General features: G+C 40.4%; 1 long non-coding RNA gene across 1 annotated transcript in view; it reads right to left on the reverse strand.

The window, feature by feature from the left end:
- LOC103787521 (uncharacterized) overlaps nucleotides 1–9622 on the reverse strand; it is a 52961-nt gene extending 43339 nt beyond the window's left edge. The window contains exon 1 of the long non-coding RNA XR_008475955.2: nucleotides 9565–9622. This is a non-coding gene — a long non-coding RNA (uncharacterized LOC103787521). The remainder of the gene's footprint in view (nucleotides 1–9564) is intronic.
- Between the last annotated feature and the right edge of the window lie 3837 nt (nucleotides 9623–13459).

Below are 13459 nucleotides of genomic sequence, written 5' to 3' on the forward strand. Positions count from 1 at the left end.
TTTAACTTTTAGTCTTTGGAATGGGTTATAATGGTAATTTAAAGAAAATTCATTCTTCCAAATTCATTTTTTTTCAGACCACCATTAAAATTTATGGGCTCTCTCTTATAAATCCATCAGACTACCTAATAAAAAAGTGTTTCATGAATAATCTGCAGAGGAAATGATCCACTCTTGCTAATGGGCATCACTTGCTTACTGTCGCACTCATTAATTCAATTCTTTTGCATTACCAAAATGGAACTTTTTTTTTGAGACAGAGTCTGCTCTGTCACCCAGGCTGGAGTGTAGTGGTAAGATCTCTGCTCACTGCAACCTCCAGCTCCTGGATTCAAGCTATTCTCCTGCCTCAGCCTCTCAAGTAGTTGGGATTATAGGTGCATGCCACCACGCCTGGCTAATTTTTGTATTTTTAGAAGAGATGGGGTTTCACCATGTTGGCCAGGCTAGTCTTGAACTCCTGACCTCATGATCTGCCTGCCTCGGACTCCCAAAGTGCTGGAATTACGGCGTAAGCTACTGTGCCTGACCCAAAATGAAACATTTTAATATGAGCACCACAACAAGGAATGTCATCTGCCTCCTAATCTCTGGCCTGGTTCCACTCGAAACCCACTGGCGTGAGACTTTAATTTAAAATTGAGGTCACTGAATCCTTGAAATGATGCACTTTGACAATCTCTTCAACATACTTGTTTTCTCATTCATAGAAATGGACTTATTCTAGTTTCCTGGTTATCAATATTGAAGATACTTTTTAATGGGACACACCCTTCTATCCTCCTTCATCTTTTTAATGACACTGTCATATCTTGTCCCCGCCACGGCATGGAATTATCCAGAGTGGCCCTTGTAAGTAAAAGCTGGGAAAGGCTGGTGGGATGTGAGTTAGTATCATTGACAAGCAAGGGATTTAAGATTTAGGAATTAGCTATGCTTTTTATTTGTTTATCTTAAATTAATGGTCAACATTCTGCTACATAGTAGAGTCAGCTACTGATGATCACCTGCAAAGTTTTGCTACATCATACGGCAGTCACCTACCAAGGATCACCTGCCAGCATTAAAAGCCAACTGCTTGCTTTCTGAAAAACGCTGACAAAAATTGCTACATGCCAAGGACTCCAGCTGTCTGGAACCGACGACACCTTCTGCAATGCTGGTGCCCTCTACCGGCTGACACTACCTGAGGCTTCACGGTAGAGAATTCATGTGTTCCGATGGGAAAGCAGCAGTTAGAATTCTAAGGCAGCCAGTCTTTGAGAAGCAATTTAAGATCACTGTGAATGATGAGGACAGGGAGGACAAGGAGAGGTACCAGGTTCCTGCTATCTACTCCGTCGTTATCATTCCTGTTACTGCTAGTTCAAAAACTAGTCATCAGATCAAAGAAGTGGTATATTCTGGGATAATGTGGGATAACTGGTCAGAGAAAATAGTCATATATACACATACAAATGCACACACACACATACATGGGTGGATTTGTTAACATATTCTCATGGAAGAAATGAAACATTACAGATAGAAGAAAGTTTTTATGGTATGTTTGGAAAGGTTTGGGATATACTTGCATTCTGTACTAATTCCTAGAATAAACAAAGGATACATTAAATGTAGATTTTTTTAAAAGCATGATTTTCAAACAGAATTATGTAATAGGGAGATACAATGCCAATCACTTCAAGCTTAACACAACAATCATAGAAGATGTTTACAAAAGCCTTCAGTGAACACATCAATTTTCCCAAGGGCCTCTCTCATCTTTCTAAGACCAGATCATTTCCTTTTGAACAATCCATGATGTCAACATCCTTATCCATTTTCTTCAAACTTCAAGTGGAGTAATTTTCCCAGATCAACATTGGCCAATGATTCTAGCAGTTTTCCAACACCACCCTTGTCAACTACACGTAAGTCATTCTGCCTCTTTGAACATTTTTAGGCTTGCTCTGCAATGTTATCAGAGAGGTGATTCTGTGAGTTCTAATTTTATAAATGATGAATTTATTAATGACTATCTTAATATATAATAGCTTTTTCTTTCCAAAGACATGAAATCACAGAATTCACTCACAGATAGTTAATTCACAGAAATAGTGAATTCTCACCCTTGTCTTCATAGCTAACTTGACCATGACTCTAAATAGGGAGGTGGACTCCTAACCTTTTCCATGTAGCCCTGCTTTTCTCCATCTTGGTGAACTCTCAAACAATCAGACACTGCAGAGACTCCGAGGATCACTTCCCTGTCATTATACTGAATTACAAATGGCAAGTCGGGGCCTCATTGCTCAGGAAGTACTGTGTGAGATTGGATGGAGTTCAGCACTGGTCTTATTAGCATTTGCCTTGGGTTGTTAATTGTATAATGACAGTCATGCATTTGTGCCAAAAGCATGAATAACAAAGTAGCTTCCTATGGCCATCATAATTATCACTTTTTAGCTGGAAAAAAAAAAGCGTTTGAAAGAAGCAAAGGGGGCATTCTGTTTATATAGTCTATGCCTTAAGCACGGAGAATATGATCTGAAATCAAGAGTTAATGAATTTAATAAATATTAGTTGCTTCAGTTTGCCTTTGGGTTGGAGGAGTTTATGTTTTTATAATAAATAAGTTTGGCACAAATTATGAGCTCAACAAAATTTGGGTGTTTGTTTTTGTCTTTTGAGACAGGGTCTTGCATTTTGTCACCCAGGCTGGAGTGCAGTAGAGGGACCATGGCTCACTACAGCCTTGACGTCCCAGGCTCAGGAGATTCTCCCACCTCAGCCTTTCAAGTAGCCGGGACCAGAGGCTTGTGCACCACCACACCTGGCTAATTTTTTGTTTTTTAAATTTTTGTAGAGAAAGAGCTGCTCTTGAACTCCTGGCCTTAAGCAATCCTAGCAACTTGGCTTCCCAAAGTGCTGAGATTACTGGCATGTGCCACCATGCCAAGCCTTAAACAAAGTTTTTCTCTTCAGAGCCTCCTTTTCTTTTTCCTCTTGTTAAAAAGAACCAAAATTCTTATAATTACCAGGTGTTATGTGGCTCAGGCTCAGAGCTGTGAAATAGTCAATGGAATACAAAAGCAGCTCAAATCTTTTGTTTACTTTTCTTGAAAAGCCTGAAGAAGATCTGAATACACCGTCCAAGATAGCTTCATAAAAAATCTCCATTTCCTTCCTATTTTCTTCCATTATACTCTGTCACTACTGAGATGCGTCTCTCTTAAAAGCCCCCAAACAAAATGACTTCCTATTCCGATCCTGATAAGTTTGCTCTCCTCTATTATCCCTGTGTTATTTAATTCAATTTGCATGTTTTGGACGGGCGTGGTGGCTTCCACCTGTAATCCCAGCACTTTGGGAGGCAGAGACAGGCAGATCACTTGAGGTCAGCCTGGCCAACCTGGTGAAACGCTGTCTCTACTAAAAATACAAAAATTAGCCAGGTGTGCTGGTGGGCACCTGTAATCCCAGCTACTTGGGAGGCTGAGGCAGGAGAATCGCTTGAATCCACCAGCCAGAGGTTGCGGTGAGCCAAGATCACACAACTGCACTCCAGCCTGGGCAAAAGGGCGAGACTCCGTCTCCATTTCAAAAACAAACAAAACAAATAAAAAAACAATTGACATGTTTTAATCCTCCTTCTTTTCCTCTGGCATCTGGAATTCTCTCTCAACTAAGTTCCCAGTTTTTGCATGATAAGAACTCAAGTGTGGCAAAGATCTACAAGAGGGGAGAGTCCTTCTGAGGACGGCCAAGAGAAGTTGAAAAGGCATAAATGAAACTCTCCTTGGATCAAATTGGGTGTGGGTAGAAGGATGGGAACAGTTACAAGTTAATAATCTTTGCCATATCTAAATATATATTAAATATGCAAAAGTAATCGTAATTAGTGGCTGAAAAAAATTCCGGTACCCTGCTGTTTTTACGCATGCTATAGGTACACAGTAAGCTATCCTGGAGGCTTCACATTAAAATAGAATCAGCAAATACGAAAACGTAGAAAATTCTATCTGCTTGACTCAGCTTAGTGTCCATATAGATTTTAAAAAACTACAGCCCTTAACACTTTACGGCATGGTTTCTCCAACTGTGGAACTACGCGTGTGTGCATGGGAGTGTGCGAAAGGAAGATCGCTATCCCACCGCCCCTGGGCCGCTGTTGTGAAAATTAAGTCACTAATTATACAATGTCAAGGCTGGAAGTGTTACCGGCACAATGGGTGGGTTCCGGCGCTCGGTGGGTAACTGTCCAATCACCACAACTAAGGAGCATTTAACAAGAGGATCTTATTACTTGCAGCAAGTAAAGAGGTAACTGGGAATAATTCCCCAACGCAGTACCTTCTTCAACAATGGCGAAACAGGACTTGTTTTGAGCCTAGATGAGTCACTGTGCTCTCGGCTGAGAGGTGGAGTAAGGCAGCACGGGTGCAGTTGCTGATCATGCTTCTACATACGTCACAGGTATAGAACACGGTGAGTAAGCTTTGCCTTGGGCAGTGATTTTACAATGATAATGAAGGGAGTTAACCAAAGTGCACTTCCAACTCAGGAATCTCTGTAACCAAGGCTGTTTCTTCCTGGAACTTTTTTTTTCTTTTTCAACTTCTATTTTAGAGTCGGGGGCACATGTGCAGGTTTGTTACCAGGGTAGATTGCCGATGCTGACGTTTGGAGTATGAATGATTCATTCATGTACCGAGCACAGTTTCCAACAGTTGGTTTTTCAATCCTCCCTGACTCTATCCTTCCCATCTCTAGTAGTCTTCAGTGTCTATTAGTGCCATCTTTATGCCCGTGAGTACCCAATGTTTAGCACCCACTTATAAGTAAGAATATGTGGTATTTGATTTTCTGTCTTTTAACCTTTAAAACAATGTCTAGGGATAGGGGTAATTAAAATAATCTCTACAGGTCCTTCCGTAGCCCAGGGTCCCTGGTTTTTGGGTACACACAATGGAAAAGTACCTTCTTGTGTCTATTGGACATTGACTTCTTGTCATTTCAGAAAGTTCCAGAAGATTCAGAAGAGATAAGCCCCCAGGTTGGGGCTTAGCCAGGGCTAGTTGCTGGCTTTGCCAGGGAAGAATTCAAGGGTGAGCCAGAGGTGTTAGAAGTCATCTTTTATTAAAGGGTACTGCTCTTTGGGGAGCTGGGCTCACTAGCAGGCCATGCGCCCAGAGTCAGCCATGCATGGGCTCTTGGCAACTGTATTTATATCCACCTATAATTACATCCAAATTACGGGGCAGGCTAATGCAGATTGCAGGGGTGGGTTATTCAGAACTTTCTAGGAAAGGCATGTAAGTTCCAGGTCATTTCCATGAAAAGGGACGGTAACTTCCAGGTTGTTGCCATGGCATTTGCAAACTGTTGTGGTGCTGGTGGGAGTATCTTATGCTAATGAGTATTGACAGTGACTAGATGTTGCCTTGTTCACTACCTGCTGGTTCCTGCTGTTTTTTGCTTCATCCTGTCGGGATGGGGAAATAAGTCCTGCTGGTCTTCTACCTCAGCTAGATAATGGTGGCCCAGACAGACTGTGGTTTGCCCACAAGTAATGAAAGTTGTCTGAATTTAGATTCTTAGCTCCTAATACAGAAAACTGATACACAGGTCTGTCCTCACCATGTACACCAGAAGATGCTGATCTAGGTGATCTGTGTGCTGAGACAACGGCTGCCAGAGAGTCTGTTGCCATAGCTTGGACATGCAGGAGAACACCAAGGCCGCCATGGGACCCTCTAACAAAAATGAGGGACACAGCCCTTCCAGAGATCTGGCCACACTCGCAGAGTGGCCCTTGCCTCCAAATGAGCTCTGTTTGGAAGGTTTCAAGCGTCCTCACAGAGCCCACCCAACCACTTTCTTCTTCCTTTAAGAACAGAAAAGGAAAACTTGAAACTAAAAGCAGTTTTTTGTAAAAAATTTGCCACTATCCAATAAATAAAACTGCAGTTCACAAAAACCTCCCAACTGCTCCTCCCATCCCCAGAGAAGCTTCGAGCATTTCTCGGCATACTTTATGCCATTTCCTAAACCAAATATTAAATGTCCACCCTGAAGCGAGAGTAATACATCACCGAGGAGAGAATGGTGGCTCTTGTGAAAAACAAAAACTGAGGTAGAAATGAGAAGTGGACCCCTTTCTCCTGTTCTCACCCCACCCTGTGGCAGCGCAGACGACGCGGCGGCTGCTCCCTCTGACTCCGAGACTGTGCGGGTCCCGCCGTTAATGTGATTGCTGTCAATGTTGTGATGTTTGTGTTGTTTGATTTTGTGTTCTTGATATTTTGCTTTCCCTGGAACAGGTATGGGTGTTTTCGTTTGCTATTTTATCCCTTGCAATCATTTTGGCTTCAGTCAATAATGACAGCAATGTTCCCAAAATGAAAATAAACAGGTCTATTGTTTGAAACAGCCAAGTCGTTACTTTGATTCTATTGTTCTATCAAGGCTCTTTTTCTGTCCTTTTTTCCCCTTTCTTTTCCTTTTCAAAACAGCCTCTACTACAACACGTGCGCATTGATTGTTGGTTGGCACAATCATATATTCTATACTCTTCGATTTTCAAAAATACTTCTAGTTAATAAATAGAAAAGCTTAATAAAATATCTAGCTGCTTGCCAACCTATTAACCTTATAGTTCATGTCGAATTCTTTTCACCTATACGATTTGGGAATAGCTTTGCAATCAATCACTGGTGCAGTTCTGAAGATAAAGGACAGCATCTGCTTTTTGTTTAGGGAGAAGACATATGCATGTTTTAAGGGAACCCTGTGCAAGGAGGGGGCGGAGACATTCTCCTCAGCCTCACTTTCACAGAGCATAAGGAGGAATGGATTCAGCCGACATTTTGGGAATAGACATAAAACATTTATATGAGGAAAGTACAACTCTTAAAGCAATTGAAATGAGAAGACTTATTTTCATAATTCATACTCCTTGTTTCATAGGCACTGATTTTTAGTACCTAACTCTATTTGAGTTTGCGCCACCACGGGCGGGCTGCATTCCTGGTGCCCAGCTACTGCATCACAGGCCTCTGCTTTCTGGTTAGAATTTGACCCAGACGTGCAAGGAATCCGAGTCCCTTCTCCTGGTGTTTCAGCACTCTTTCACCTTACAGCCACAACCAAGATAACAGATAACGTCAGACAGAACCTCCATCCTTGACGAAAGCAGAGTAATTTAAGCATCAGTGCAGTATTTTGAGCATCAGCAATAGTGGGACTTAGCACAATGCCCTCTGCCCTCTGCCCTCTGCCCTCTGCCCTCTGAGGTCTATGGAAGTCTGTGATCCTTTGGCAAGAGATCACAGTCACTGGGTGAACTGGCCCCACAGGGAGGCAGAGTGAGTAGCTACCTTTGGAAAGTTATTCAACACTGGCAAATACCATCTAAAGGATCAACCAAAGTTTATTAAAATCACCAGCAGTGCATACAAGATATTGCATGAAGAGATATTAACAGGAAGTTGTGGCTACTTTGACATGGACAGATGACCACGGCATGGAATTGGTCTAAGGTGGGGCTTGGCCATGGTCACTTTTCAAAGCTCCTGAGCAATGCTGGCACCCATTCATGGTTGACTGCCACTAGGGCAGCACTTTCGGCCATCTGGTAGGAACCGAGCACAAAGCTTCACCTATATTCCAGCTGCCGGCTAAGGAAAATAAAACTTTCTCAACTCAGATTTTTTTTTTAAGCTCCTCTCTAGACAAAGAAGATAATAAGATAAAACAGTTAAAACTAGAATATGAGACATTTAGATTAGATCTAAGAAGCCGCTCGGGGGAAGAAGAGGTTAGTTTTTAAAATGTATGACCTCAGGGATATTGTGTCCGATCACTTTCTGGAGGATTTCACAATGGGGGTGAATTTTCATTTTTCTTCAAGGTGTTTCTAATGGAATACCAAGATGATGCTGGAGACTATAGCTCATTCTTTTAGACAGGGCTGAATGCTGCACTTATTCATCATTTATTCATTGAAAACAAATCAAATTTTTCCCAAGTGCCTTATAATGTTCTAAAAAAAGGGCACTGGGCTGGATGAAGGATTTGGGTGTACACGTTGTGGCAGGTCCTGTTTGTAAAACTGTGACAGGCAGTACCGTGTTTGAGGTAAGTATGTAGCTTCTAAAGCCAACTGCCTGGTTTCAGTTTTTTCCCTTATTGGTAGACAAAAATATTCCTTAACAACCCCATCAGTTGACCTGTAATGGGGCTAATGATGCTGCTGCTGATGCTATCAGCCTCATATAATCATTCTAATAGTAGTTAATAGCCTATAATCTGAGAGTTCAATGAGTTTATATACGCAAATTAGTTATACCTGCATGGAACATAGCAGACATTTGCATTAAGATTAAATTTTTTTCTTTAAAAGTCAATTTAGATCACTTACATCAGAAGATTCATTCAATCCCAATTAATATCTTTACTAGCAAAACTAAAATATACACTCTTTTTTTCCCTGTTCTTTAAGCTACAATAAAATACAACACTTCTGAGAAAAGGCAAGATCTTAGTGCTGGAAGGAAAGAATGAAATATTCTAGAGGAACGGTTTTCAACCACAGTTGCATATTAGAGAGTTTTCAGATCATATTTATACCCAGACCTAAATACAAACAAGAGAATCAGGGGTGGAATATAGACACCAGTTTTTTCTCTTTGGTTTTCTTCTTTTTTTTTTTTTTTCTGATTGTGTTATTTACCAAACTTTGTCATTCCAAAGTCTAACAAAGGTTTCAAGCCATTGGTCTAGAACCCTCTTCCTCAAAACACAGAAATTTCCTTAACCAGTCTCGTCTTAATATTTGCATTGACACAGAATGATATTTCCATTACCTCACATAAAATTGAATAGCCCTTTAAAATTGAATAGTCCTTTAAATTTAATTCATGCTAAGCAAACAATTCAGCCGAATCACATTCAATGTTTATTTTCAAATTTGAATTAAGCACCTCCTCCTACTGTTGGCAAAAGTGATAAATAAATGATAAATGCCAAATATGAAATATTTCTGCAAATTCTGCAACTTTCTACAATGAACACAGTTAAATGAAGTGAAATATTTTCAAAAGCAAATTAAATTCATTAGTAATAAACAATACAGTTATGATTACTTTAAATGAAATTACATAAAGATAGCATTTCAGTTTTGAAAGCTGTTTGGGAATCTACCTCCACATGATCAGTTTCACTTCTTTCTTTTTGAATTTATTTTATTCATACATTACTAGTTGTTCAATAAACTATATAATCAAGAACCAGTGTCAGGCACAGGGCTACAAACCTTACTTAGTAAGTGCAAAACCAAAACCTGATTCAAAACTCAAAACTTTCAATTTCTTCAATGTGTCATACCTTTCTCTTTCCCCTAAACTATTCATTGTATTGGATATTTGCAGTTAAGCTGATTTTTAAATAGACTTAATATTGTATGTAACAATTCAGAGCTGTAATTCAGGTAAATTAAGGACTTGGTGGGGAAAGATTTACTGTGGACCTTTTTAAAACAATGAGTTAATTCTAGCTTATTTAAGATGTAATTTAACTCACCAGATTGTGGTGTGTATACAATTTCTGGAGACCCTGATCAAGTAAACCAGGAACCGAGGCTACGTGTGCTGTGATCATTCTTTAAGTATCAGTGGGTGTTGCACGTAGGCTGGTTTAGAGGACAGAAATGAGATAAGAACAGGACGCCTAAAGGTTGGACACCACTGAATTCAATGAGGACAGATCGTCTGAGTCAGTCTGGTTCGGAGGAAGGGCAGAAGTTTATTGTTCTTCAGAAGGACATTGGAAGGGCAGTCCCCAGGAAACTGCAAATCACGGTAACACTGCCGCCGATGCCTTTTAAAGATGGTTACTGCAGTCTCCTCAGAAAAGTACTATTACATTTTAATTTTTCTATGGCGAATTATCAGTGGGCCAAGGGTCATGAGCACCAGGTAATAACAGCCCTCACTAATGTATGTTTAAGTGCTGCTGTTTCTGTAGAGCCTTTATAGTGCAGCCTTTTAGATCTGGTCTTATTTCTTCTTTTCTTCTAGATACTATCGTTAACACATATCTTAGAAAACTTTTTGTATCCCAGCTTTTCTTTGTTCATTTTATTTTCAACAGAACTGGCAGAGACCAATGGAGCCAGAATTAACACAATGAAACACAATTACTACAAGTGACAAAGTCGTCATAATGATGCTGAATGGGAAGAAACCGTCAATTGTAGTTTTAAAACATTTCCGAGGACCTTTTCCCTTTAAATGCTAAAGTAAATCCTTACAGAGTGGTTTTTTTAAATTCTAAACTCAGTTTCTCAGCGTTCTGTTCCATATATAAAGTCTGATTTTTGTGGGTCTTTTTCCCCAATGATACACAGGCAAGCATTTGTAATACTTATTCAGATTTATACAATGCCATTCTGTGGCATAGCACATTCTCATATTGTCCCCTTCGCGGCTCTGCAATGGAGGAAAAGGCTTGTAAAGCAAGAGATTTTGGTATTATTCGTGTGTGTGTGTGTGTGTGTGTGTGTGTGTGTGTGTGTTGAGACGGAGTTTCGCTCTTGTTACCCAGGCTGGAGTGCAATGGCGTAATCTTGGCTCACCGCAACCTCCGCCTCCTGGGTTCAAGCAATTCTGCCTCGGCCTCCCGAGTAGCTGGGACTACAGGCTGTGCCACCATGCCCAGCTAATTTTTGTATTTTTAGTAGACATGGGGTTTCACCATGTTGACCAGGATGGTCTCCATCTCTTGACGTCGTGATCCACCTGCCTCGGCCTCCCAAAGTGCTGGGATTATAGGCGTGAGGCACTGTGTGTGTGTGTTTTAACTGTTCTGATATTGGGAAAGACCCCTAAACTTTGTCCTTAGTGTTTTTTTTTTAATTTTTAATCCGTAGTAAAAGGGATTTGAATAGGTTATAGTTTATTCTAAAACTGAAATGTTGTGGCTTTCTTTTAGAATGCATTCAGATGGGGGCAAAGGCCCTTAGTAACTTGCTCAAGCTCATACATTTAGTCAGCATAGAGAAGGACTTCAGTCCCTGAATCATATTCCAAGGTGTTCCCACTAGGCTAGATTGCTTATAACTGAGAATGTAAAATTCAGACCTTGGTTTACCTTATCATGATTTTATTTTATTCTTGGACTAAAGAAATTGTCTTAGTCTCATTGTTGTATGATATTGAAACATTTTTAAACTAATTTCAAATGTTTTAGGCGAATAAGGAACACCAAACTTTGTTATGTGAGTGTGAAGATCAGGGGAGAAGGACTTCCACTCTGACCACTGCCACCCACTCCTCCCCGAGTCTACTCTGTCTTGGGTTAGCACTGCTTTACAAGAACGTGGATTTCATTCCTGCTAACGGAGTGGGACCTGATGATTTTTGATTCTCCAAGGGCAAAGAGAAAGATGACCCATTTAATTATCTTTTTTTTTTTTTTTTTTTTTTTTGAGACGGAGTTTCGCTCTTGTTACCCAGTCTGGAGTGCAATGGCGCGATCTCGGCTCACCGCAACCTCCGCCTCCTGGGTTCAGGCAATTCTCCTGCCTCAGCCTCCTGAGTAGGTGGGATTACAGGCACGTGCCACCATGCCCAGCTAATTTTTTGTATTTTTAATAGAGACGGGGTTTCACCACGTTGACCAGGATGGTCTCGATCTCTTGACCTCGTGATCCACCCGCCTCGGCCTCCCAAAGTGCTGGGATTAAAGGCGTGAGCCACAGCGCCCGGCCCCCTTATTTAATTATCTTAATGGAATTTAATTATAATTGGAAAGTTTCTCGAAGTTTTGTTTGTTTATTTGTGTTTAAGACTAACCCACACTCTAAGGATTTCTTAAACAGGAGTACTTGAAGCTTCAAAGAGGATCCTTTGAAAAGAGCTAATAACCAGAGTGTTGTCTTCTCTTCCACAAGAAGGAGCCAGGTGGGGAGGTACAGATGCAGTTCTTCTCTTTGTCCCACTACTCAATTTTTCCCATAGATCAGGGAGGTAAACTATTGTTTTCCATTGGATAATGTTAAGCAGGAACGGGGTCATTGCATTGAAATAACAAATGGGCCAGTTGCTTGGTTCTTCATGGTTTGCTAACACTTTGCTCTGTTTCTTGTCTTCTTGTAATAAACTCACCAGGGAAAGGTCTCTCTCTTCAGGAGTATTCTAGTTTCTCCAGCTTCACTGGAAAAGTTTCGTTGGAGGAAAGAGGCAGTCAGCCCTGATACCTTCTCTAATTTAATGTTACCAGGGAGCCCTCTGCTTTGAGAGCTACCAGGAATCCACTGATAAAACTGGAACCATATTTAATTCCCACTTGCCTCCTTGATTACTTCTCAATGTGTTTAGATAAAGAAGAAAGATGCCATTAGCTCCTCCAAATTTCTAACAGAAGCCAACACAATCAAGAAGCACATTCTACAGCTAATAACTTAACTAGAGGGCAACAATATTTTCTGCTAAAGTTTGCTAGAAAGTGGATATAACAATCCCAGATGTAGAAGGTTGTTCAGGGACTTAAATTGCGGTCCCTTTCTAATCTACTCTAATTAGATGTTAATGTATTCACACCTTATCAATTGGTTCAAGACAATTATTCTTGGAAGCATCATATGCCTCGCTCTCAAATAATTATTCTAATTTGTTTTGCTCACTTTGCGTAGTAACATAGCACCAGGTGGAGAGACAGTGCCCCGGAAGGTCAGTGAATATTGCTTTACTACTCAGTACACATTTGTAGATCATAAACACGGTTCATTAGTTTCTCAAAGACGAGAACGTTTTCTTGCAGCAGACACTGCTGAAAGCAATAAAAATGATATAATCATTCTTGAAGAACACGTAACATTTACAGTCGTAATAAATTTTCCATGCACATGTGCACGTCTAACAAATGCTGTAGTTTCAAAGTTGAGAGCCACTTTTGAACCACTTAAAGCCACATGTCAAATCTTTCTTTAATTGTGATAAATTCTGTTCTCTCACCTGAGAAGGTGACATTTCATGGCAAATAAGTCTGAGAAATCATCCGGAACGAGAAAAAATTTTCTGTTTTGTAAGCTATTTCCTATAATAACCAGAAAATTTGGGACAAAAAAAAAAAAAGCTAGCTCACAGCACAGTTGCTCTGAGCTTTGTTAATCGCACTCAGGAAACTCTACTTTTGTTTGAGAAGCCAATCAAGGATTCAGGTTCTCCTCTGCGCGAACTCATCTCAATGTCTTGGTAAACCGGAGTGGCTGCCTGTACCGCTGTGAGCCCCGAGTTGCTGGAGTTTCTTTTCTTCCCTTTTTTTCCCTGAAGTTTCAAAATATTTATTGAATGGAAATATAAACACAAACCCAAAAGAAGGCATGACAAACTTTATAAGTAAAATGTAATTTTCCCCTAATTAATATAATTGCTTGCTGTTCATGGTTTACAAAATGACTGATGTTTCCCTTCTA

This window comes from Callithrix jacchus, chromosome 13, assembly GCF_049354715.1.
Source record: "Callithrix jacchus isolate 240 chromosome 13, calJac240_pri, whole genome shotgun sequence".
In the NCBI taxonomy this organism is placed as follows: domain Eukaryota; kingdom Metazoa; phylum Chordata; class Mammalia; order Primates; family Cebidae; genus Callithrix; species Callithrix jacchus.